Genomic DNA, 26455 nt, shown 5'->3' on the forward strand with positions numbered 1-26455 from the left:
ACATGACTTATGAGGAGAGGCTGAGGGAGCTGGGATTGTTTAGCCTGCAGAAGAGAAGAATGAGGGGGGATTTGATAGTTGCTTTCAACTACCTGAAAGGGGGTTCCAAAGAGGATGGCTCTAGACTGTTCTCAATGGTAGCAGATGACAGAACGAGGAGTAATGGTCTCAAGTTGCAGTGGGGGAGGTTTAGATTGGATATTAGGAAAAACTTTTTCACTATGAGGGTGGTGAAACACTGGAATGCGTTACCTAGGGAGGTGGTAGAATCTCCTTCCTTAGAGGTTTTTAAGGTCAGGCTTGACAAAGCCCTGGCTGGGATGATTTAACTGGGAATTGGTCCTGCTTCGAGCAGGGGGTTGGACTAGATGACCTTCTAGGGTCCCTTCCAACCCTGATATTCTATGAAATTATTATAGGACTTAGCTCAGAAGGTGGCAGAAGCCCCGCAAATACAGTTGCACCAAGTTACTGAGCCTCACCACAAACTGGTGGACATTCTGCACTCTTCCACCTCTGCCAGAGTGGCCCTTCCAGTTAATGAGGTGCTCCTGGATCCTGCCAGAGTTATATGGCAGATCCCTGCATCCATCCACCAACATGTAAGCGGGCGAGCAAAAAGTATTATGCATGGAATTTTTATTTTCCTACCCCACCTCCAAATTCCATCACTGTGGATGTGCTCAATTCTAGTTTACCAGTTTAAATCCACCCTGTATGACCAAGACAGGAACCACTTGGACCTGTTTGGCAGAAAAGCATATTCATCAGCCACTCTTCAGTTCCAGGTGTCTAATTACAAGGTCGTGTTGGCCAAATATGACTACCAGAACTATGTGGAACTAGGTTCCTTTATTGATCAGCTCCTGAACTCCCACAAAGACCAATTTATGGCAATAATTAACAAGGGCCAGCCGGTGGCAAAAAATCTGTCCAGTCTGCATTTGAACGTGTCACCGTGTCTGCCATGTCTATTTCTATGGCCACGGTTATGAGAAGGGCTTTGTGGCTAGTTGTTCTGCTCCCTAAAGAGTTCCAAACCATGGTGGAGGACCTTCCCTTTGAGGGAACTAATCTGTTTGCCGAAAAGACAGATGTGTCTCTTCACATGTTGAAGGATTCTCGGGTGACCCTTTGTTCCCTAGGGATATACATAGAATCATAGAATATCAGGGTTGGAAGGGACCCCTGAAGGTCATCTAGTCCAACCCCCTGCTCGAAGCAGGACCAATTCCCAGTTAAATCATCCCAGCCAGGGCTTTGTCAAGCCTGACCTTAAAAACCTCTAAGGAAGGAGATTCTACCACCTCCCTAGGTAACGCATTCCAGTGTTCACCACCCTCTTAGTGAAAAAGTTTTTCCTAATATCCAATCTAAACCTCCCCCACTGCAACTTGAGACCATTACTCCTCGTTCTGTCATCTGCTACCATTGAGAACAGTCTAGAGCCATCCTCTTTGGAACCCCCTTTCAGGTAGTTGAAAGCAACTATCAAATCCCCCCTCATTCTTCTCTTCTGCAGGCTAAACAATCCCAGCTCCCTCAGCCTCTCCTCATAAGTCATGTGTTCTAGACCCCTAATCATTTTTGTTGCTCTTCGTTGGACTCTCTCCAATTTATCCACATCCGTCTTGTAGTGTGGGGCCCAAAACTGGACACAGTACTCCAGATGAGGCCTCACCAATGTCGAATAGAGGGGAACGATCACGTCCCTCGATCTGCTCGCTATGCCCCTACTTATACATCCCAAAATGCCATTGGCCTTCTTGGCAACAAGGGCACACTGCTGACTCATATCCAGCTTCTCGTCCACTGTCACCCCTAGGTCCTTTTCCGCAGAACTGCTGCCTAGCCATTCGGTCCCTAGTCTGTAGCGGTGCATTGGATTCTTCCATCCTAAGTGCAGGACCCTGCACTTATCCTTATTGAACCTCATCAGATTTCTTTTGGCCCAATCCTCCAATTTCTCTAGGTCCTTCTGTATCCTATCCCCCCCCTCCAGCGTATCTACCACTCCTCCCAGTTTAGTATCATCCGCAAATTTGCTGAGAATGCAATCCACACCATCCTCCAGATCGTTTATGAAGATATTGAACAAAACCGGCCCCAGGACCGACCCTTGGGGCACTCCACTTGATACCGGCTGCCAACTAGACATGGAGCCATTGATCACTACCCGTTGAGCCCGACAATCTAGCCAGCTTTCTACCCACCTTATAGTGCATTCATCCAGCCCATACTTCCTTAACTTGCTGACAAGAATACTGTGGGAGACCGTGTCAAAAGCTTTGCTAAAGTCAAGATACAATACATCCACTGCTTTCCCTTCATCCACAGAACCAGTAATCTCATCATAAAAGGCGATTAGATTAGTCAGGCATGACCTTCCCTTGGTGAATCCATGCTGGCTGTTCCTGATCACTTTCCTCTCATGCAAGTGCATCAGGATTGATTCTTTGAGGACCTGCTCCATGATTTTTCCAGGGACTGAGGTGAGGCTGACTGGCCTGTAGTTCCCAGGATCCTCCTTCTTCCCTTTTTTAAAGATTGGCACTACATTAGCCTTTTTCCAGTCATCCGGGACTTCCCCGGTTCGCCACGAGTTTTCAAAGATAATGGCCAATGGCTCTGCAATCACAGCCGCCAATTCCTTCAGCACTCTCGGATGCAACTCGTCCGGCCCCATGGACTTGTGCACGTCCAGCTTTTCTAAATAGTCCCTAACCACCTCTATCTCCACAGAGGGCTGGCCATCTCTTCCCCATTTTGTGATGCCCAGCGCAGCAGTCTGGGAGCTGACCTTGTTAGTGAAGACAGAGGCAAAAAAAGCATTGAGTACATTAGCTTTTTCCACATCCTTTGTCACTAGGTTGCCTCCCTCATTCAGTAAGGGGCCCACACTTTTCTTGGCTTTCTTCTTGTTGCCAACATACCTGAAGAAACCCTTCTTGTTACTTTTGACATCTCTTGCTAGCTGCAGCTCCAGGTGCGATTTGGCCCTCCTGATATGATTCCTACATGCCCGAGCAATATTTTTATACTCTTCCCTGGTCATATGTCCAACCTTACACTTCTTGTAAGCTTCTTTTTTATGTTTAAGATCCGCTAGGATTTCACCATTAAGCCAAGCTGGTCGCCTGCCATATTTACTATTCTTTCGACTCATTGGGATGCTGGCCTATAAGAGAAAATGCAGTCTTTGGCTGCCGTTTACGCCCCAGTCATCACAGTACATGCCTCAGTACTTGTCGCAGAGCTCTTGGGAGCCACAGAGTAAGAAATCAAGGTTCCCCAAGCAAAAGCAATCAGGAACACAACTGACTTCATCTCAGCCCTCAACCTTGAAGCAGAAGTTTTTATGGGTTTGTTGAGGTGCTTGTAGTACACTGTCCTTGCCACCTTATGGTGGGAAACCCCGCCCCTCCTTTTGGAGACCGCCTTACACCATTCCGCAGCACCTAGGAAGAGAGAACCTCCGACAAGTAGGTGTTGGAAATCATCCAGAATGGATATGCTATTCACCTCCTCCCTTCCCTCTCCCAATCACCCTTCTCTGTCCCTCTTCAGGGATCCACCTCATGAGTCTACTATGTCAAGAGGTAAACAGTCTCCTCAGCGTAGGGGATATAGAACCTGTGCCCGTACATCTCAGAGCCAAAGGCTTTGACTCTTGTTACTTCCTGATACCAAAGAAAAAGGGAGGACAGAAATTCAAGATGGTCACCCCATCAGTGATCATCCCAATTTGTTTTCGGCTCTTGACCTTCAAGACTCCTACCTCCACATTTTCTATCATACCAGATCACAGGCGTAAGCTCAGATTCATGCTGGGCCAGGACCACTACCAGTACAGAGTGTTCTCTTTCGGCCTCTCTTTGGCTCCCAGAGTGTTCTCCAAGGTCCTCTCGTAGTAGCGGCCCACTTATACTCTCAGGTCATAATGATTTATCACTACCTAGATGATTGCCTTCTCAGGGCATAGTCCTGCACAGAGGCCCAACAAGTCACTCAGACCATACAGGACATGTTTCTGAATTTGGGCCCACAGATCAATGAACAAAAATTGACCTTAACGCAGGCTCAAAGACTAGAATTCATTGGAGCTGACCTCGACTCCATTCAGGCGAGGGCACTCCTCCTATATCACAGATTTTTCAGTTTCTCCTCGTTGATGGAGACAATACAATCCAGTTCCCAAATCTCGCCCAGACATTGCCTTCAGCTTCTGGGGCACATGGCCGTGGGCACATCGGTTATTGCTCATGCCAGATTACACATGAGATGCCTCCAAGCACGGTTTGGTTCAGTTTACAGGCCGAATAAAGACAATATGGGCAAGCTTTTATCAATGCCCACCAGCGTCAAGCAACAGGGCCCCAATCCCAATTGCAGCCTTTAAGCGCTTGTGTAACGTTAATAAAGAAAGCAGAAGAATTTGTGGAAGGATCCAGTAAACATCTGTATGGGAATCCTGTTTGCTCAGTCTTCCCCATCCCTTCTGACCACCACTGCATCCCTCATAGGATGGGGAGTGCGTCTCAAGGGTCACACGATACAGGGCAAATGGTATCCAGGAGAGACGTACCTCCACATACACTTGCTTAAGCTCAGAGCAGTGGAAACGTGTGCGCTCACTTCCTCCCCCTGATCATGCATCCGAAGGTCACGACGGACAACATGGCCTGCACGTACTACATAAACTGACAGGGAGGCACCAGATCTCATTCTCTGTGCATCTAAGCACTGAAGCTATGGAACTGGTGCCTCTCCCACAATATCCTAATATTAGCAGCCCACTTACCGGGAATACACAACCCGACAGCTGATAGTCTCAGCCACAAATTCCTGCAAGACCATGAATGGGAAATAGTCTGCGATTCTACACGACATATTCTGACAATGTGGTACGCTGGCAATTGACTTGTTTGCTATTCATTAGAACAAGAAGTGTCCACAGTACTGCTCCAGGGCGGATATTGGATGATGTTCCATGGGAGCTGCTCTTCCCCTTCCTTGGGATAAGGGCCTTCTTTATGCCTCCTCCCCCTTCCCTCTATTGCTGAAAGTCCTGTTGAAGATGAAAAGGGAAAAAGCAAACATCATTCTGATCACCTCCACCTGGCCCAGGCAGATGTGGTACCCTTACCTGTCACAATTGGCATGTCCACCGATAACTCTACCAATCACTCCTTACCTCCTGTCGCAGAACAAGGGTGTCACCCTCCACACCAATCTGCAAGTCCTTCAACTCAAAGCATGGCTCCTTCATGGTTCCAGCACATAGAAACATCTTGTTCTGAGGAGGTGCTATTACACAATAGAAAGGGCACTACTCATCATATCTACCTTCAAAAATAGAAGAGGTTCCAGATCTGGTGCCAAACCAAGGATGTCACTCTAATTCAGCCACAGGTGGTCCTAAACTACCTTAAAGAAATTGAGTCGCTCTATTAGCTCGCTGAAGGTTCATTTAGCAGCAGTTGCAACCTCCCACCAGCAGGTAGAAGGCTACCCAATCTTCAACCACCCAATTACAAAGAGGTTTCTTAAAGGCACAGCAAACCACAACCCAGGCCCCTCACTCTCCAATGGGATCTCAATCTAGTGATAAAAGGACAGACTAGACCACCATTTGAACCCATGGCCTCTTGTTCACTAACTCACCTTTTCCGTCATCACTTTGGCCAGAAGGATAGGGGAGAGAGCAGCTTCGATGGTGCATCCCCCTTTTACTGTGTTCTTCCCTGACAAGGTCACATGCAGACCACATCCAAAGTTCAGCCCTAAAGTGACTTCTGCATTTCACATGAATCAACTTATTCAGCTTCAACATTTTATCCCAAACCACATGAGGACAACAGGTAAGCCATCCTTCATATGCTCGATGTGAGAAGAGCCTTGGCCTTCTATTTGGACAGAACAAAGACCTATAGAAAATCTCCGAGACTCTTCGTCTTCATTCTGGATAGATCAAAAGGTGCAGCCAGCTCAGCTCAGTGGCTTTCCACATGAGTTGCTGGCTGTATTAAATCTGCTACCAATTGCATGGGGTAGTACCCCCATCTTCAATACGCACACATTCCACAAGGTCAATCTCCTCATCTTTCCCAAGGGTATCCCTATATCAGAGATCTGCAGAGTGCTACCTGGGCATCTGTGCATACCTTTGCAGAATATTATGCCATCCTGGGGAATTTGACTACAAGCGCTCAATTTGGTGCCACAGTACTGTCATCTCTATCAGACCTTGACTCCGAAGTCCCAGCCTCCAGCAGTGGGTACCGCTCAGGAGTCACCTACAGTGGAGCACCCATAGGGACATTACTCGAAGTTACTCACCTTGTGCAGTAATGATGGTTCTTCGAGATGTCTCCCTATGGGTGCTCCACGATCCACCCTCCTTCCCTCTACTTCGGAGCTTCATTGGTTGACTCTACGATAGAGAAGGAACAGAGAAGGAAGTCCCCATACACACCAGCTTGCCTCATGGCAGGCGGGAATCATGCATGTGCCGGCAGGATGGACTGCTATTGAAATTCTCCACTCAGCAGCACGAGTGTGCGCACACACCTTGAGATGTGTTCCCCTATGGGTGCACTACTAAAAGAACCATTGTTATTGCACAAGGTGAGTAACTTCTTTTACACAGCTCATAATGACCAAGTTCAGAACATGACAAGCTTTCATAAAAGACCTTATGTGATGTATTTTTATACACAATAATATTGTATACAACCAGTTGCTTCAATTACTTATTCCTTCAGATTTAGAGCCCTGTTCTCCCTTTGCAGTGTCTGGATTTGGATTGTCACAACCGGCCAGCCTGATGATATGAGTAGGTGAATGCTTTTTCAACTCTGCTCTTTCTTCCACACTAAACATAGCAAGAAGAAACACTAGGCTTTGAATATTGCAGGGCAATATTTTATTTATCTTCAGATGTTGTTTCTTGCTGTTATCTCTAAAAGGGGGGGCCTGCTTAGTTGGGTTGATGAGGGTGCTGTGTCCTTGAACATGTATATTTGTAGAACAGATTAGTAGTTGCTTGGTTTCAGGAGCTTTGGCTTTTTGCAATGCAGTGTCTAGATCTCTCATTTGGCCACCTTCTTTAACACTGATGGCTGCACAAGATCACATGGAGCAAAGTTAGTCACAGTGGAAAATGTCATTGTGCATATCTAATGCAGTAGCATCTTCTTCATGTCCACTTCTCTCTCCATATCCTTGCCCCCAATAAGAATAAATTATTGGCTACTGCATGTAACTGAAGTATACTTGTATTTTAAATGTGGCATAAAATCATAGAAATGTAGGGTTGGAAGGGAATTCAAAAACTTATCTAGTCCATTTCCCCCACCCCCGACCTAAGAAAGGATTAAGTGTCCCTTATCCATCCCAGACAGATGTTTGTCTAACATGTTTTTTAAAAACCAAAGATGGGATCCCCCAGTGTCCCAAGGTAACCCGTTCCAATACTTAACTATGCTCACCGTTAGAAGTTTTTCCTAATATCTAACCTAAACCTCCCTTGTTGCAAACTAAGCCGATTACTTCTTGACTTATTTGGACATGTACAACAATCGATCATCGTCCTGGGGGTTTTACAAATCTAAGAAGCTGGTATATACACAGGGACCAATGCAACCACCCCCGGAGTAGAGCAGAGCAGCTATTGTACATCATCACAAGTTCAAGAGAGGAAATGAAGAGGACTACTTTCATTGTGTCAAAATGAATCTCAAACTGTAGCTGTTGTTAATCTTCATCAAAGTCACTCTCTTGATCAATCATCAGTGAACTGAAAGAAAGCATAAAGTAATTGCTGGTAAAATTTGCATGTGCCAAACTGGTGAATTAGGCAAATAAGAACAAGTCATTAGTATAGAGTGAGTAAGCTTAAGTACAAACAGTATACATTTAAATACACCTACATGCAAGGTCATACATCTAGGAACAAAAACTATAGGTCATTCTTATGGGATGGGGAACTGTATCGTGGAAAGCTGTGACTCTGAAACAGACCTAGAGGTTGTGGTGGAAACCAGCTGACCATGATAGAATTCAAGATCCTATGAATCATAGAATATCAGGGTTGGAAGGGACTTCAGGAGGTCATCTAGTCCAACCCCCTGCTCAAAGCAGGACCAATCCCCAACTAAATCATCCCAGCTAGGGCTTTGTCAAGCCTGACCTTAAAAACCTCTAAGGAAGGAGATTCCAAACTGAGGGCTGCTGTGAAGCTCTAAGGCGAGCAAATCCGCCAATAAGCGCAAGACCCACCAAAGTAGAGGAAGAACTTTGTCACATTATGTTTGATGCAATAGAGAAGGGAGAGCCCATGGAGGGATGCAGAGAGGGGGGGTGACATGGTCAAAGTGACAGGTCAGGAAAATGATCTTTACAGCATTGAGAATGGAATATGAGCAGGGAAAGACTGCATTTGTCAAGGCTTGAGAGAGGGGTGTTGCGGTAATCAAGATGTAAGATGATAGGAGCCTGCATGGGTTTTAGGGGTGGGGATGGATAGGAAAGGCCGTATCTTTGATATGTTCTGCAGAAAGAATCTGCAAGACTTAGGCCTGGACTACACGACAGAGTAATGTCGCTGCCTTACGTCGACCTAACTCTGTAAGCATCTACACTATAATGTTTCTCCTGCTGATGTAAGTCACCCACTACACTGACCTAACAACTCGACCTCCACAAGAGGCCCAGCGCTTAGGTCAAAGTAGTTGGGTTGATGCAGTGTTGACATTGTAATGACTGTTCCAGCTGTTACCCCTGGCAACCGACAGACCGAGTCCTGCCATTCAGGGCAGACAGCCAGAGCCCCTCCACCTGGGGAGCCCCAGGCAGTGCAGCGCTGGCTGTCAACCCCGGGTGGCAGGGCTCCAAGCTGTCAGTGCCCCATAATTAGGGTTGCCAACTTTCCGATTGCAGAAAATCCAACACCCTCTGCCCTACCCCTTCTCAGGGGCCCTGCCCCCTGCTCACTCCATTCCCCCCTCCCCTGGCTCATTCGCTCATTTTCCAGGGGAGGGGGTTGGGGGCCGGGAGGGGGTGCATGCTCCAGCTGGGGGTGTGGGCTCTGGGGTGCGGGAGGGGGCTCCAGGCTGAGGCAGGGCGTTAGAGTGTGGGAGGGAGTGCAGGCTCTGGGAGGGAGTTTGGGTGCAGGAGAGGGCTCAGGGCTGGTACAGGGGGTTGTGGGGTGCAGGCTCTGGGTGGCGCTTATGTCAGGCAGCTCCCTGCAAGCAGCCTGTATATCCCTGTGATTCCTAGGTGGAGACGGGGCCAGGCAGCTCTGCACACTGCCCCCATCCACGGGCATTACCACCGCAGCTCCCATTGGATGCAGTTCCTGGCCAATGGGAGCTGCGGAGCTGGCGCTCGGGGCGGGGGCAGCATGTGGAGCCTCCCTGGCCGCCGGTGCACCTAGGGGCTGCAGGAACATACTGGCCACATCAGGAAGCCGTGCAGTGCCAGGCAGGGAAACTGCCAGCCCTGCTGCATCACTGACTGGACTTTTAATGGCCCGGTCAGTGGTGGTTAACCACGGGTGGGGAGATGGGGGAGTTCAGGGAAATCCCTGAGGTTTCAGATTACCCACATCACATGGGCTTTAAGTAAAAACATCAACTCTCCCAAGACTTATGATAAAATACAAAGAATTGGCAACACTGCTATTTATGCTAATTTCCTTATTAAATTAGTCTTTAGGGCCCCAATTCTGCAAATACTTAAAGCAAGGATTAACTTTGCTCATGCGAGTAAAGCAACTGAGTTACCTGGAACAAGAAGGATGTGGATAAATTGGAGAGAGTCCAGCGAATGGCAACAAAAATGACTAGGGGTCTGGAACACATGACTTATGAGGAGAGGCTGAGGGAACTGGGATTGTTTAGTCTGCAGAAGAGAAGAATGAGGGGGGATTTGATAGCTGCTTTCAACTACCTGAGAGGTAGTTCCAGAGAGGATGGTTCAAGACTATTCTCAGTGGTGGAAGAGGACAGGACAAGGAGTAATGGTCTCAAGTTGCAGTAGGGGAGGTTTAGATTGGATATTAGGAAAAACTTTTTCACTAGGAGGGTGGTGAAACACTGGAATGCGTTGCCTAGGGTGGTGGTGAAATCTCCTTCCTTAGAAGTTTTTAAGGTCAGGCTTGACAAAGCCCTGGCTGGGATGATTTAATTGGGTATGGGTCCTGCTTTTGAGCAGGGGGTTGGACTAGATGACCTCCTGAGGTCCCTTCCAACCCTGATATTCTATGATTCTAATCCCACAATTACTCTCTTACAGAAGAGTTTTTAGGATCAGACCCACACAGTGAAACTCATCTCTGTGCAAAGGAGGCAGCACAAGGCTGAGGCCTCAGTTCTCTCCCTCTAGGCCTAGGCACTTCTCTGGTCTGAAGCAGGACTTAAGTGGTGCCTAGGTCTGGTGCTAGCCCCTCTACAGAGAGGTAAGAATTTCACCCTCCATATTCCTGGGTCCCAGTCAGCCCTGCTCTCTGAGGCCTTTGGGGCTGCACTATGTGGTTTGGGCACAAGTCCCTGGACAGCTGGTAAAATCCATTAGCAGGTCCTTGGGGTGGTAACTGGTAGCTGCTCACATCAGGAAGGCGGGGGCCTACTGGCCCCGTTATTATTAGTGTCAGTTGACCTAGGAATGCGTCTCTGTAGTTTTTTGCCCATGCACTTGCAGGTCCCAGTACTTTTATACACTGTTATATAACAGCTTTCCTTTGAGGAAGGGTTGTTTCACCATGACTTCTGGAGCAGACATTCAGGACAAAGGGTGCCTCGGAGCTGGGAATGTTCCCTTGAGTGGGGTTTAATAGGTCTGAGACAGCTCTGGACTGGGCAGCTCTGCAATGTCAATGGCACATATTTGATCATTATCCTATGAAAATCTGCTCCATACCTATGCAGTTTATACATTATGGTCCCACACAATAAACTGTGTCTACAGAACCACAACAGTGAGGGTTGTTAACGTGACAGCAATGGTGTCACCTATCCCATCACCACTACTAACCCCAAGAGTTAAAAAAATCCTAAGTCAGACCCCCCTCCTCAAAAAAATCCTGAGACTGAATAATAATAATAATTATTATTATTCAGATAATATAATTATTCAGAATAATGAGATCTCTTAAAAAATAATAAACGTGGGGTATTTTGTCTTCTGAATTTTGAGCCTTTAAGGTGCACGTGGGTCATGTTTTCAGGCTATTCTCTGCAGCCACAATAGCTTAGAAAATTACTTTAAAAATAAAAGAGATTCTCATTAAGTCAATTGACTCCTGGAGCGGGGGCTTGAAGAAAAACACCAAATAGCACAAAACTCATCATGAAATTGTGAGAGTTGGCAACACTGTAAAACTAAGGACTTAAAGAAATGAGAACATCATAGATCTTAGACTGTGCACATAAACAGAAACATGTTATTCTTATTAACTCTAAATAAGGCAGATTTCAGCCCAGTACAACATTCTCCTTCATTCTGATCCATGAGTTGTTGGGGGGGTTTTTTAATGTATGATTTTTCTTATTCTGATTTCAGGATCTAATTATGTTATTATAAAAGATACAGCTAATAAATGTTAAATGATACAATATTCTTGTCTTAACAGATAAAAGAGGAAATGATCACAGAACTAAAAATTAATGGTACCTTAGGTTCAAGCGATCATAACTTGACCATATTTATAATGTGCTGTGATGCTATCTCACAGGTTGCCAGCAGGTTAATCCACTCGCATGCTAACAGAAATCAAAGGAATGTTAAAAGATCATGGTGTGTTCAAACTAATTCACTTGTAAAATGTAACTGTATTGTTAAGATGGACTATATGCTGTTATTTGCTATTATGCATGCCCTGTAATAAATAATCCTAGATCAAAAGGTATGTTAGTATAAGGATAAGAATTTACTTAGTGGGCAGAACTTCATGAATACTAATGAAGGATACTTGTATTGTTCCCACTCATCCATCCCTATTGTAATGAATGGCCAGGAATTACATTATGTATATCACTGTAACTGGATTACTTGTGGATGCATAGGAAGTAGAATGTTAACTTCAAAGCAAAGGTTGTTTTTTGTTCAACAATGGACATTCACAGCTCAATTGACAGCTGCTACTCTCAAAACCCATGTGGGTCAAGATGCTTGTTAGCTTGCCTTAAGTGAGCAGAATCTATAAATACTGATTCAAGGGAATGATCCTGCATCTCTGGCCTGATGAATTCTGACAGGGTGGAATTCTGAGCAATTGGATCGAGATCCCTAGAGCCATTCTGGCCATTCTGAGAGACTAATGGAAATCAGCAAATTACTACACCCCTGCTGTCACATTGGCCTTACAAACGTTGATTCACCTGTGATGTGATTTGCCTGCTTTACCTACTCAATAACTCTAAAAGAAAGAAAAGGAGTACTTGTGGCACCTTAGAGACTAACAAATTTATTTATTTTAGTCTCTAAGGTGCCACAATTACTCCTTTTCTTTTTGCGGATACAGACTAACACGGCTGCTACTCTGAAACCTGTCAATAACTCTAATTTCCTTTCCTTAGCTAATAAATCTTTAGTTAGTTTACTAGAGAAACTGGCTTCAGTGTTGTCTTTGGTGAGATCCGGAGTATACTTGACCTAGAGTAAGTGACTGGCCTTTTGAGTCTGGAGGAACCTAATGTGTGATGATTTTTGGTTTTAATAACCTTTTATCATTAAGGTGATCGCTACCAGCGGCGTATTAATGCCTAGGCCAGCAAATATGCAGGGGTAGCATATTTGTAAGAGCAGCCAGAGGCACCAATTTCCCCCAGCACCAGTGGGTGCTCGCGCCCCCCCAGGCCCTGCCCCAACTCCACCCCTTCCCCAAAGTCCCCACCCCAACTCCACCCCCTCCCTGCTCTTATTGGTCCCCTTCCCCAAATCCCCGCCCTGGCCCCGTCTCCTCCCCTGAGTGTGCCACGTTCCCCCCTCTTCCCCTCTCCCTCCCAGCCGCATGAAGCTGTTTCGTGCACAAGCGCTGGCAGGGAGTGGGGAGAAGCAGCACCCGGTAGCGTGCTCAGGAGAGGAGGCTGAGTCAGAGCGGAGATGAGCTAGGGCAGGAGGGGTGCTGGGGGGGGGCTGCAATTATTTCAGGGCCTAGGGGCAGCAAAATCATTAATCCGCCACTGAAGGCTACACTTGCAGATGTAGCGCGCCAGGAGTTAAACCAGCCCTCAGAGACAGCAGCAGGGAAAGCGCTGCTGTGTGTTCACACTTACCCCTTGTGACTGTGGAGCATGTCCACATTAGCAGCTCTTGCAATGCCAGAGAGAGCAGTGCATTGTGGTAGCTATCCCAGTGTGGAAGTGGCTGCAGCATGCTTTGGAAAGGGTTTGCAATGCCTAATGGGGCAGGCACAGCATCACATGATGCAGGTTTCCCAATCCCATTGTTCCAGGGGCATCCTACTAGATTGCCAGCTGTTTTTGAAATGAGGGGGTGGGGAGCGTGTTGTGTGTATGTGTGGGGAGAGACAGTGTGTTTTGGGGGGCAATGTGCCAGCATGCTGTCTTGTAAGTTCAGACAGCAGCAGGGGGAAACCCGACATCAGCCCCCACCCCACCGCCCCCCCCCCCGTCTGCCATTTTCTGACAGTCTGACCTGAGAATGGCACTCAGCTGTGACCCATTTTATGCACTGTGACATGTGCATACAGAATAAAGTCCACACCAGTAATACATGCATACAAATAGGGTAATCACATTCAGCAAGCAATAACCTTTCCAGTGACACCTCACATACCTTATCTTGCATAAAATACATCATAATTATATCACACGAATATCACTATCGAGAACATGGGGTGCAGTGTCTCAACCTCCACTACCAGCCTTGCAGAAGCACAGCCTCCAGCTCGGGAGGCACAGGAGATTCCAGTTCAACCTCCTTTGCATTCCTACTCCTTATCGCCTGATGAGGCGGTGGTCTCTGGGGTGTCCTCACCTCTTCAGGAGTTCCTAAAGAGGGTTACTTCCTCTCAGGAAATCCAGGTCGAGGTAGCGCAAGGGAGTTCCCATAGGCTGGTGGATATACTGGGGTCAACACGCCCTTCCCGCACAGCTCTACCCATAGATGAAGCCATATTAGAGCCCATAAGATTACTGTGGCAAACACCATCATCTCTGCTGTAAGGAACTGCCTCTGGGACACATGACCTCCTGCACATGTCATCTAGCATGCCAGACTTCATTTCAGAAAGTTGAAGGACAGGTTAAAGTCAGTCACTCTCTGGCTCATCACCCATTGGACATGCTCATTCCAATGTCTGGACAGGTTATATCCCCAAATGGCAAGTCCTTTCTCTTCTTGGGATTTGAATATGGTGTTACTAAAGTTGAGGGCTCCACCCTTTGAACCGTTGGCTACCTGATCTTTACTTCACCTATCCATGAAAGTAGCATTTTTGGTATTGATTACCTCTGTGAGAAGAGTGGGGAAAATACAAATATTGGTACCCTTCTTACACAGTCTTTTCTAACGAGCAAAGTTTACTAACATCCTCAGCCAAAGTTTCTGACTAAAGCAATGTCTAAATTCCACCTCAATCAAGTTTACCAACTTTCTTTCCTAAAGTCTTATTCTCATAAAGGTGGAGAAAGACTCCTTAGCTTGGATGTCAGAAAAACATTAGCTTTTTACTTGGACAGAACCAGATTGTTTAGATTGTCATCTGAATTGTTCATAGCATTGCAGACAGGATCAAGGGCCTTCCAGTTTCTATTCAGAGGGTCCGCTCATGGATTTCCTTCTGTATGCATATGTGCTATGACATTACCAATGTAACCCTGCCCGGAAGGGTGATCAACAAGATGTCAAGCAACTTTTGCAGCTTTTCTAGCCCAAGTGCCTTAGGCTAGAAAACAAGACATTTGTAAGGTTGCAACTTTGTCATCGGTACACACCTTCACGATTCATTCAGCACTTCAGAAACAATGCCAAGTTCAGATGAGTAGTCCTTCAGGTAGACTCAAATCCATCTTTGGATTGAACTATTTGAGTCAACTTGAAGTGGAATGGACAGTGCAATCACTTGAAGAACGGTTCCTAGCCTGTTCTGGAACTGTTGTTCTTCAAGATGTGCTGCACATGTCCACTCCAGGACCTGCTATTCTTCCCCTTTATATTGGGGTCTGTCCAATAGGAAGGAACTGAGAGGGGTTGGAGGTGGCTCCACCTGTTATACAGAGCACAGTAGCTCAAGGCTGCAGATGGTGTGTGCATGCCACCACGATGGGTACCACTAAAGGAAAAATCTCTGACTCTGGTGCACACAAACCTGAAGTGGAACTGACATGTGCAACATCTAGAGGAACAACAGTTACAGAACAGGTTAGTAACTGTTTTATTGACTGCCCAAGAACTAGGTTAATGAATAGCTAAGTATGAGCAGCACTGCCTCACCCCTTGGCCTACGGATTCCCTCTGGAACACCACCTGCACTTCTCTCTGCCCTGTAACACTGTCATGTCTGATACCAGACCGCTAGAAATCCCCATGGCAACAATAGATCATAGTGCTCCTCTACCTGCAGAATCCACATAACTCATCACAGAAACAAGGCTGCATGATCCTTCCGATTACAGAGACACCTCCATCCTATCACACTGGAAGCTGTAGGAACCCACTGTAAGTAATTCCTGATCCAGTCCATAGAGCTGTCCCTAAAACAGTGCAAGGCAGTGGGCATGCAAGCAGATGAATGAAAGAATATAATTATATGGGACACACCATGGCACATATGGTAAATGTCTTCACAGCAGAGTAAACTGACATTATCTACACCTGAGTTAACTCCTCTGGAGTTAGCCCAGCTCAAGTAAATACAGCCACACTATGAAATACTACTTGAGCTGCACAGAGGGGCTGTGTTAGCAGCTGACAAGCTGTGCTAACTTGAACAGCATAGCCCACATCCCTGACTGGGCATCCAACTGGAGTTAAAAGCAGCACCACCCTTAAGATGTTTTGTATAAGGACGGGACTTGAGTTGGGGCATATTGTATTGATCTTGAAGGCCTGAAGAGTTAAGGTGACTATAAACTCTCTCACTATCCAACATCACATGGTAATAGATAGATTTGGCGGGGGGGGGGGGGGAAGAGTTCTACAGAGACCTTAGTTTACTCAGCAAACACCCAAAAGCATTCATTCTAAAACTGAAAGTGTATTGATCGAACACAAGAAAGAACAAGAAATTAAAACGAGCATTTATATTGAAACAGAAACAATCAAATCCTTTAAAGTCTCTTGTTGGGAGCCAAAATATTAGAGACTTATTTTCAGAACAACCTTTTGTTGGTTAGAAGAGTTAATTTTACTTCCAGTCCTGCTGTGTAAAGGGTATTTACTTCTCCTGTTTCTAAGACAGACAGGCTCAAGGTGGAGGAGAGAGCAGGAGAAAGGTGGGGGAATACAGATTTTATTGATATCTTTGGAATACTGGTCAATCATGAATGGATGCTTTGGCTGGCAGGTCAAGCTTAGCACTTTCTGCTTGGACCCTGTTCATGCTCTAATTGGGGGCATAATCTATTTGGATTCTTGCTCCTTAGACAAGGCACAGTTGTGGTCATCTCATCTCACTACATTAATACAAAAAGCTGAGAGAACGAGAGGGGATAGGACAAAAGAGGGAGGGAAAAAAGCAACACAACAAGGGAAGGGGAAACAATACAGGATCTACCAGCCCTGCAAAGACATGTAAGACAGTCCCACTGATGGGCTGAGGAGGGGATGTCATGATTGTGTGGTGACTTTCAGCACTCATAGGTGAAAACAAAGTTTCTTCAACAAGAACAAGGCCAGCTGGCCTCCTCCCTCCGCCTGCCCCAGGAAATCGTTAGCCTGGTCTGCTCTGTCTGACTTAAGCTTGAGGAAGCTGAGATAAATCAAGATGAGTTGCAATGCTGGCAGATTGGGGGATGAGCTGAGGGGAGAAAACTATTTTTCCCCGAAGTCTCTTTTTAGGAACCCCAAAAAGGAGTAAAAGTAGGTGGCATATTTTATCCTCATTGATTTGTCCATCATTTAAATGCATTGCTGTAAGGCCAAACTTGGCATAGGTACCTTTGTTTCCATATTTTCTTGTTTACTAAGTATGATCTGGCATAGTCCTTGAATTGTATCAGTAAGCCCTTGTTGTTTGGACTGCTAGTTTCTCTGTTGGGTTTTCTTGCATCTACTATAATATTTGTCATTGTAAACAACTTGACCTATTGTTCAAGGTATTGTAACTTTTATGAACTTTCACATACTTTTTACAATTGAGCTCATGGCAACTTTGTAGGTCCAATAATCATAACAGTCAACACTTGAATTTAACTTGAATTAACTCTGCAGCAAAGACAAGCCCTTAGACATTCCCCATGTCTCCTAATTACAGGGCAGTCCTAACTGAACCATACTTACAGTATAGCCCTAGTGGCGTTTTCAAGCTCCACGAGCAGAGTCAAGGTTGGGTGAGGGCTGCTATGCACCTTACCTCTTTATTTTCTGGTTTTCAGAGATTTAAATCTAGTTGCACTCAACATTCTAGATGGGTACAAGGCACTGCCAGCCAACCATAACTCCTTATTAACCAAAGTTCTGGGTAGTGAATGGAGATCAGATCTCTGCTCCCATTCTGCCCCATATTTCCTCTATAACCTTTTCCAAGTCACTTACATTCCCTGTCCTTTGGTTCCCCCACCTGGAAAACAGGCCCATACACATTACCCTGGACCAAAGGGTGTTTGGGTGGCGAACACAGCAGGAGAAGTCATTGCACCAGATCCTAGAGCCTCCTTTCATTTTGAAATATCCTGTGTGGTTCACAGGCCAATGGTAGAAATATCCCCAGCACCAAGGGTGCTTCTCCATCAGCCTTGTTGCATCTAGTTTTTAAACAGCAATTCCTGAGACATTGGATTATTCCTGCTTTTGAAAATTTGAGTTTTGAGCCAACTATCAATCCCACTGTAAGGGTGTCGTGGCTTGGTCATGGGCATTCAGACCTTGTAGTCAGTGTCAAAGTCTGCAGCCAGGAGACAGGAGTCAAGAGCCAACTGGGTCAGGATTTCAGGAGGTCAGAAGCAGGAGACAAACTGGAGATCGGAACCACAAGTTGGGAACCACAGTCAGGCCAGGTCAAGCTGCCAGGGGGTCAGAGACAGGAAACAAGCTGGAGGCCAGGAACCTCAAGTCAGATGCCAGGAGTCAAGCCAGGATATCAGGCAGCATGGGTGGGAAGCACAAGGCACACAGTCCAAAGCAGGGTGAAGCCTGGTTGTTCAGACAGCTTCCTGTTCCTGCTGCTGGCTTAAGCAGGGCCAGTTGGCCAATTAGGCGCTCTGGGGCTCCACCAATCAGACATCAGAGATGGAGCCTCACACTGGAGCTGGGCTTGGAGTGTGGCTGCTCCTATGGACTTGAGTTTGAGACCGGTGGTTCATGACCCATGGGGTGTTTCCACAATTTTCGTCATTATCTTCAGAACCCCTTTGTTTGTCAACAAGCGGGAGCCCTAAAGTAAGGGGGAAGCCCCTTGCCCTCTGCTTCTTGGTTTGGGAGACCTCCCCCCTCAGAGCTCGCCTGTTACAGAAGTGCTCTCTATATGTATATAAGTAAATAGTGAGTTCAGGTACCAGTAGATGGCATTCAGTAGATGGGGTGCAGGCTCTGGGCAGCACTGACCTCAGGTAGCTCCCAGGAAGCAGCATCATGTCTCTCCAGCTCCTAGGCGCAGGGCAGCCAGGGAGCTGCGCAGGCGTCGCCCCCGCGGCTCCCACTGGCTGTGGTTCCCTGCCAATGGGAGCTGCAGAGCTGGTTCTCTGGTGGTGCCTGCGCCGGTGGCAGGGGCAGCACGCGGAGACCTCCTGGCCGCCCCTGCACCTAGGAACCAGAGGGACATGCCAGGTGCTTCTGGGAGCCCTCTGCTGCAGCCAACCAAACTTTTAGCAGCCCAGTCAGCGGTGCTGACCAGAGCTGCCAGGATCCCTTTTCGACCGTGCGTTCCGGTCGAAAACCGGATGCTTGGCCACCCTATCTCTAGTTGGCTCAGCTCTCAGAGGGTGCGTAGGGTATGGCGTCCCAAGTGGGTTGCCAATAATGAAAACTTCCTACACAGCCTCAGAAACAGATACTAAGCATGTCAGATAACTACCACACCTTGTTCTGGGAATTTCTGGATCCATCTAGCTGAGGTGCCTGCTCTCTGGACATGTGCAAATGGAGAAAAATTTTAGGCCCTGTTGAACTGGGAAGGACTCAGACTGGTGATCTTCTGGAGAAAGTCTCTCCCTTTAGCCATCCAGTCCTCTGCTGAGTGTTAATTTAAGATTGGGGTCCCATAGTTATTCAGACAATATAGTAATCAAAAGCCTGTTACAAGAATGATAATGCTGGAAAGTCAACCATTCAGAAGTTTGAAAATGCCAGAATTGAGTTTACCCAGGGAGCTCTAGGGATGAATTTCCCCACTGCCTGCAGATCAACCCCTCCTCTGCCTCCTGCTTGGGATCTGGGAGCCACAGTTAATGCTGTGGTAGAGATTTCCCGATGCACTTCTCTCCCCACCCCCACCACACATGGCCAGCAGACAGCCAATAGTTAATGCCATAGCTGTGGATAGTTATAAGAGGCCACATATTAAAGGTCTCCTGCTCAGATTGGCAAACACATAGCAGTGTCTCCATTTCTTCCTCCTGAACACAGGCACAGAACTTGAGCCCGACCTTCCCGGTGGCATGACTATGTTTGCACTTGAGGATCAGGGGCACAGCTGATCCTGTGAAAGATCATGGATCATTTTAGGGAGACAGACCAAACAGCTGGAGTCCTTCAAAACAGTTATTAGACCCAAGATGTTAGGGACCAGACTGTAGCCAGCTTGAGAGTGGATGTATAATGGGGAGGAGGAAAGGGAGTTCATGTTGTGCCCTCAATGTCGATCTCAGCCACACCTGCAGGCCTGCTCTCGGCAGCAGATGGGGCAATGGCTATCTCCACACTGGCCAGCAGAGGGCATGCTGTGCCTGGGCATGAGAAAGAGGAGTGGGTACGGGTGCCAACGCTCCAGGATTGTCCTGGAGTCTCAAAGAATTAAAGATTAATATTTAATTAAAGATTTCGTCATGTGATGAAGCCTCCAGGAATACAGCCAACCAAAACTGGCAACCCCAGGAGTAGGTGCTCTCTGCCTTTGCATCTGGGCAGCACGGTCTGCCTGAATCACCGTGACTGCTGGGGCTCCTGATGGGGAAGTGAGGTGCCGCCCCATGCTCAGCACAGGGCTCTGGCTGACAGGATGCCTACACCAGACCCGAAAGGTGGAAACTTCGCAACGCAGCCATGGTGGCACAAGAAGCAAGCTTCCTCAAGTACAATCCTGTCTGAAATTGTAGGTACATCCTCAGGACAGCTAGCCCCTACTGCAACCTGAGCTACACTGCTCAATCAGCACTAATGCAAGTATGTCTCCTTCAGCTGGAAATGCCATTTTCCAGCTCTGGTGTAGACATATCCTGAGAGGTGTGAGCCGGGCTGGATTAACTTTTTGTGGGCCCAGCGTCAAACATATTTGTGGGCCCCCTTTGAGGAAATAGGGCACGTGATGGGGGGCGGTCCACAGAGCGAAGGGCCGGTTGGGGGCAATGAGGCACAGTGCAGCGGGAGTGGCCCCACTCAGCCCAGCACAAGGGCAGTTTACAAACCCACAACTGCTTGACATATACTGGCCTGCCCAGCCCTGCCAACATGCCCCTTCCACACTGCCCCCCTGCCCAGTGCCCTGCCCTTATGCCCAGCATCCCCTCACCCAGAGACTTTCCCCACGGATCCCTATGCCCAATGCCCCCAGACCCGCAATGCCAGCAGCGCCTGCCCAGAGACCCCTCCCGCTGACCTCCCACCACAACTGCACAGCACTCTGCACACCATACCTCCTGCCTAACTCCCTCACCCACAGATCCCCTACTGTCCAGCATCCTCTTCACAGTCCCACCATCACAGCTGTACAGCGCCCCATATTCCTGAGGGAATTCTGCCTCGAATTCTGTGCATATTTTAAAATTCTGCAAATTTTTTTTTTGTTTACAATAAATAAATGTGGAAGCTCCACCATGGCAGTGGCGAGCACAGGCCACTGCAGTGGGAGAATACCCTGCAGCCTCCCACGCCCCCCTGGGACAGGAACTTGGCAGTGAGGCTTAACCTGACCCTGACACAGCACAAGGGCCATGCCTGCCACAGAAACACCCTGGGGCCCTGCTCCTTTTGCATCAGGCAACCAGATGTGGGCAGGGAGGCTCAGCCTGGCAGCAGGATCCAAGCTCAGAGGGACTTAGTGTGGGGGGGATCCACATGGGGGTAAGAGGGTTCTGTGTGGAGCAGTCTGGGTGTGGGCAGCTCAGTGGGGGATCTGGGTGCACAGGGAGGTTCCAGGTGCAGGGGCAATGGGAGTCTGCAGTGGTGCTAAGTGAAAGTGGTTGGAGCTTGGGGGTGGGGTGGGGTGTGTGTGTGCGTGTGCGTGCAGGGGAGGTGGGTTTCATTTAGGTTGGGGTCCATGTGTAGGTAGTTGGGGCTCAATGGGGAGGTGTATCAGGGTGGTACAGATGCAGAGGAGGTGGGCTTGTCAGGGTGAGGGTTTGATGGGCCTGCTTAACAGGAGAGCCCCAGCTGCTGCCAAGGGGATCCACATGCTGGGCCCCCACTTCTCCTATCCCCTTCTCTTCCCCATCCCATCATAGTACTGACTTTTGGTTTTGCCAGTGGGTGATTAAGGCACAGGCCTGGGGGCCAGGTGTTCTGGGTTTGGTTCTCTGCTCTGCCACAGACTCCCTGCTTAGCCTTGGGCAAGTCACTTCACCTCTGGATCCCACCCTAGATCCCCAGCCCTAGATCCCACCTTCCAAATGGGGCTAATGCTGATCCTGCCTCTTAAGTTAAATCCATTCATGGCTGTGTCATGATGGGGGAAATGAACATACCAAGGTTGGTAGATTTGGGCTGAACTTCTCCATAGCCTGAGAATGAGAGCCAGCTCCACATAAGGGGAATTGGGAGAGAGAGGGGCTCAGGCTAGCTCTGCATAGAGGGGGCTTGGGGCTTCAGCCCTGCAGTTTCTGCCACTAGGGCAGCTGGGGGCTTCAGCCCTGCAGCTCCTGCCGGGGTCTGGACTTCTCCCCACCAGCACAGCTCCTGCGGGGGTCAGGGCTTCTCCTTCCCCTAAACCACCACTGTACCCACCAGCCCTAGGCAAGCTGGGCTCACTTGGGTCACCTGATGGCTGCTGTGGCTGGATTGGAGGAAGAAACCCTACAGGTGGATGCCATGGCCACCAGCCCAAGAGGTGCGGGGCAGTTCCGGTGAGCAGGGACGGGGACTTTGGGAAAGAGGCGGGGAGGGGGTAGAGCAGGGGCGGGGCAGCTCCCAGCCAGGGGACTGGGCTGGCTGGGGCCCCTCCTGACTCTGGGCCCAGTGCCATGCCACCATGGTAAACCCGGTACTGGGTGTGAGTAAGCCCTGGCTACCAGGGGCCGCAGCAATCTGGGGAGTGCTGCATACAAATCAATGGAGGGGCATTACACGATACTAGTAGGGGGTCACACCCACAGTGCCAGAATAGACGGATCTTTCTGCTAAAATGATCAGCAGTAAAACAGTTAACACAGACATTTTGCACCATTATCAGACTTCAGAGTCAACAGATACTGGGCAGACCAGAAAGTGGAAGGACTAACAATTCTCCAGAGCAAGTGATTCAACCAGCAGCACTGGGGGAAGAGAATCTTCTCCCCATGCAGTGGATGATGCGCTATTCACATGAGAGCTCTCCCCTCATTTCTTCGTGCAGCACACACCTTGCTACAGGGACATGCCCCCTACCTGCACAATGCCCATCAACTTGCAGAAACCGCCTCCCTATGCAGCGCCCACCCAGCTGCAGAGAGCCGCCTTTCCCCTGCTTGCAATGACCAACTGGCTGAAGAGGCTCCCTCCCACCGTCCGTGCAGTGACCGTCTGCTGCAGAGCTGCCCTTCCCCCCCGCGCGCCCCCCCCCCTCCGCGGCAGAGCTGCCCCTTCGCCCCCGCGCGCCCCCCCCCCCCTCCGCGGCAGAGCTGCCCCTTCCCCCCCGCGCGCCCCCCCCCCGCGGCAGAGCTGCCCCTTCCCCCCCGCGCGCCCCCCCCCTCCGCGGCAGAGCTGCCCCTTCCCCCCCCGCGCGCCCCCCCCCTCCGCGGCAGAGCTGCCCCTTCCCCCCCGCGCGCCCCCCCCCTCCGCGGCAGAGCTGCCCCTTCCCCCCCGCGCGCCCCCCCCCCTCCGCGGCAGAGCTGCCCCTTCCCCCCCGCGCGCCCCCCCCCTCCGCGGCAGAGCTGCCCCTTCCCCCCCGCGCGCCCCCCCCCTCCGCGGCAGAGCTGCCCCTTCCCCCCCGCGCGCCCCCCCCCTCCGCGGCAGAGCTGCCCCTTCCCCCCCGCGCGCCCCCCCCCTCCGCGGCAGAGCTGCCCCTTCCCCCCCGCGCGCCCCCCCCCTCCGCGGCAGAGCTGCCCCTTCCCCCCCGCGCGCCCCCCCCCTCCGCGGCAGAGCTGCCCTTTCCCCCCCGCGCGCCCCCCCCCTCCGCGGCAGAGCTGCCCTTTCCCCCCCGCGCGCCCCCCCCCTCCGCGGCAGAGCTGCCCTTTCCCCCCCGCGCGCCCCCCCCCTCCGCGGCAGAGCTGCCCTTTCCCCCCCGCGCGCCCCCCCCCCTCCGCGGCAGAGCTGCCCTTTCCCCCCCGCGCGCCCCCCCCCTCCGCGGCAGAGCTGCCCTTTCCCCCCCGCGCGCCCCCCCCCTCCGCGGCAGAGCTGCCCCTTCCCCCCCGCGCGCCCCCCCCCCTCCGCGGCAGAGCTGCCCCTTCCCCCCCGCGCGCCCCCCCCTCCGCGGCAGAGCTGCCCCTTCCCCCCCGCGCGACCCCCCCCTCCGCGGCAGAGCTGCCCCTTCCCCCCCGCGCGCCCGCCCCCTCCGCGGCAGAGCTGCCCCTTCCCCCCCGCGCGGCAGAGCTGCCCCTTCCCCCCCCCGCGCGCCCCCCGCGGCAGAGCTTTCCCTTCCCCACGCCCCACAACTTGCTACAGACCCCCAAGAGCACCCTTCCCCCGCGCAATACCGGCCCTGCCCCGCAGCGCTCGCTTCCTCCCCAGTGCCGTGCAGCGCGCGCGCGCAGAACGATCCGACCTCTCTCCCACGCACCCCGCCCGCGCCCGGCTCCTCCTTGGGCCCCGGGCTCCAGGGGCCGGGCTAAGGAAGCGGGGGGGGGACGCACGTCGCCGGCGCGGGGGGCGTGGTCTGTTGCGCCGCGACGCAGAGCGTTGCGCGGTGAGGTCAGTGCGGCGCCGCTGTGTGTCCCTCCCGCTGCCCCTCGGTCTTTATCTGCCCCGCGGAGGCCCGCGCCCTAGCCTCCCCTCTCCAGTGCGAGGCGGAGGAGACGCCTCCCCCCCTCCGGGCCCCACGGCACCCGGTCCGGCGGGAGGGTGGAGAGCGCGGCCTGCCCGTCCCCAGGTGAGAGCCGAGTTCGCGCGCGAGGGAAGCGGCTCCCTCGACTGGGGGGCGCGGTCGAGCGGAGGAGGGGGTGTCGGTATTCAACATCCTCGGTTACGTTGTTCTGATAGCGTAATCCGCATTGCGTAATGCGGCCGCTGCGTCAGGGAGGCTACTCAGTTTTCGTTGGGACGTCTGTGTCTGGCTGAGGCCTGCTGCTCAACGTTGTATTCCGACCCGCTTTCCTCTTGTGGGGGGGGGGGAGGGGGTGCTACGCTGTGTGCGTAACTCTTGTGCCGTTCACGGCGCCCGCGTCCTGCAGCCAGCGATCTGCGTAGGTGGTGTAAGAGAACGGGAAGGGGATCGGCTTTTTCTGGTGTTTACGCATTTTGCGCATTTGGCGGCTGGTTAACCTGCAGAATGCTACGTGATGTGCGTAGGGGCGTCTCTGGCTCCCTTGCGCCGATTGCGGTGGGAAGCGGACTCAGGGCATAGGGCGCAGAGTTTGCGTGGGAGAGAGATTTGGCCCCATCTGTAGGCTACGCGATTTGCGCGGATAGGGCTTACCCCCGCGCGCGGACCGCGGTTTACGTATGTTGGGTGCGATTCCTCGTTGAGGACGGCTGTTCCCTGGAGAGGTAGGTGAAGCGGCTGTAGCGCTATTTGCGCAGCGACCTGAGTAGCCTGATGTTGTTTTTTTCGGAAGTGCGATGTTTGCGTAGGGTTGCTTGTCCTCTGGAGAGTGGGGAAAAGCTTTTTTGGTAGGCGGGCTGCCTGGGCGTGCGGAGCCGTTTGCGCTGGAGCCGTTGCGCCCCGCCGGGGGACGGGTAGCTCGGTACGCGGATTGCGCAGCGTACGGGAACAGGGGCCCTGGGGCGGGGCGGCGGAGCTGATGGTACTTCCTGCCGCCGCCATTTTGTCATCTAGCCGGAGGAGGAAGCGGTGGCTCTTGAGTGGAGGCAGCGGCCCGGCCTGGCCCCGCGGCTTGCGGTGAGTGAGGCGGTCACGCACCCCACCCTCACGGGCTCTGCCCGCCCCGGCTCCTTCGTGGGTCACGCCTGCCCGGACCAGGCGGCCCCCGACGCCGCCGGCAGGGCGTGGGATAGCCGCGTCTCTCCTCCGCGCCGTTAGGCCGGGCCGCCGCCACCCCCGCGGGGTGGATGCGGGTAGATCGGGCCCGGCTCCTCATGGCGCTGGGGCCCGGCTGCCCCCGAGCTGCCGGGCCCATCGCCGACACTTGGGGGTCCTGGAGATGGGGCGGGCCGGGCCGGTCTCTGCGGAGGGCCGTGCGGGGGCAGGTCGCTGGGGAGGGAGCGGCGATGCTGGTGCAGCAGGAGGAGGCAGCTCGGCGTCAAACCTTGTTCACTGTAACCGACTGATACAGCTCGCCCCCGGCCTGCTGGCGCTTGGCTGTCTGGCAAGCAGCTGCCGTTGGAAGGTCCTCTTTGAGATTGCACAGCAACTGTGGCACTAGCAGAGTCCCGTAAACCTTATTGAGGCGCTGATTCCGGTTTAAATGTGCCTGATGGGAAGAGAGACTTTGAACAATGTGTGCTTTTGATGAACCTTGCCTTTTTTTTTCTTGAAAGAGCAGTAACCTGAATTCTGGTGCACTTCAGAGTATAAACTGGTGCTGTTTACTGCACTGGCTCTTCAGATTTTGTCATTTTGCAATGTAGAAAGACAAATGTTCTCTCTTGGTGTGAAAGACTCAAACAAGTGGTAGCTGCTATACAGTGATTATAGAAACAGTGGAACTGACTATACTGTGTATTTGGTGGTACATTCTGTATAGAGAATTTCTTAAATTACTGGTTTTAATCTTAGATGTAGTGAATTTAAAAAAAAAATTAAAAAGTGTGGTTTATTTGATGTGGACTGTCCATTTAGTGTAGGGAATAAAAATGTGTTGACATA

The 26455-nt window shown here is 50.8% G+C and overlaps 1 protein-coding gene across 8 annotated transcripts in view; it reads left to right on the forward strand.

The window, feature by feature from the left end:
- The first annotated feature begins 24385 nt into the window (after window positions 1-24385).
- The window catches only part of BRD4 (bromodomain containing 4), a 225180-nt gene continuing 223110 nt past the window's right edge, over window positions 24386-26455 (forward strand). For 3 of the 8 annotated variants that reach the window (XM_077838392.1, XM_077838391.1, XM_077838398.1), the window contains exon 1: window positions 24386-24559. The gene's annotated coding sequence lies outside the window, so the exon portion shown is untranslated. Of the gene's footprint in view, window positions 24560-25476; window positions 25529-26455 lie in introns of those variants that run through there. The other 5 variants (XM_077838395.1, XM_077838396.1, XM_077838399.1 and 2 more) reach the window with 3 other exon arrangements.

Source organism: Eretmochelys imbricata, chromosome 20 (genome assembly GCF_965152235.1).
Source record: "Eretmochelys imbricata isolate rEreImb1 chromosome 20, rEreImb1.hap1, whole genome shotgun sequence".
In the NCBI taxonomy this organism is placed as follows: Eukaryota; Metazoa; Chordata; order Testudines; family Cheloniidae; genus Eretmochelys; species Eretmochelys imbricata.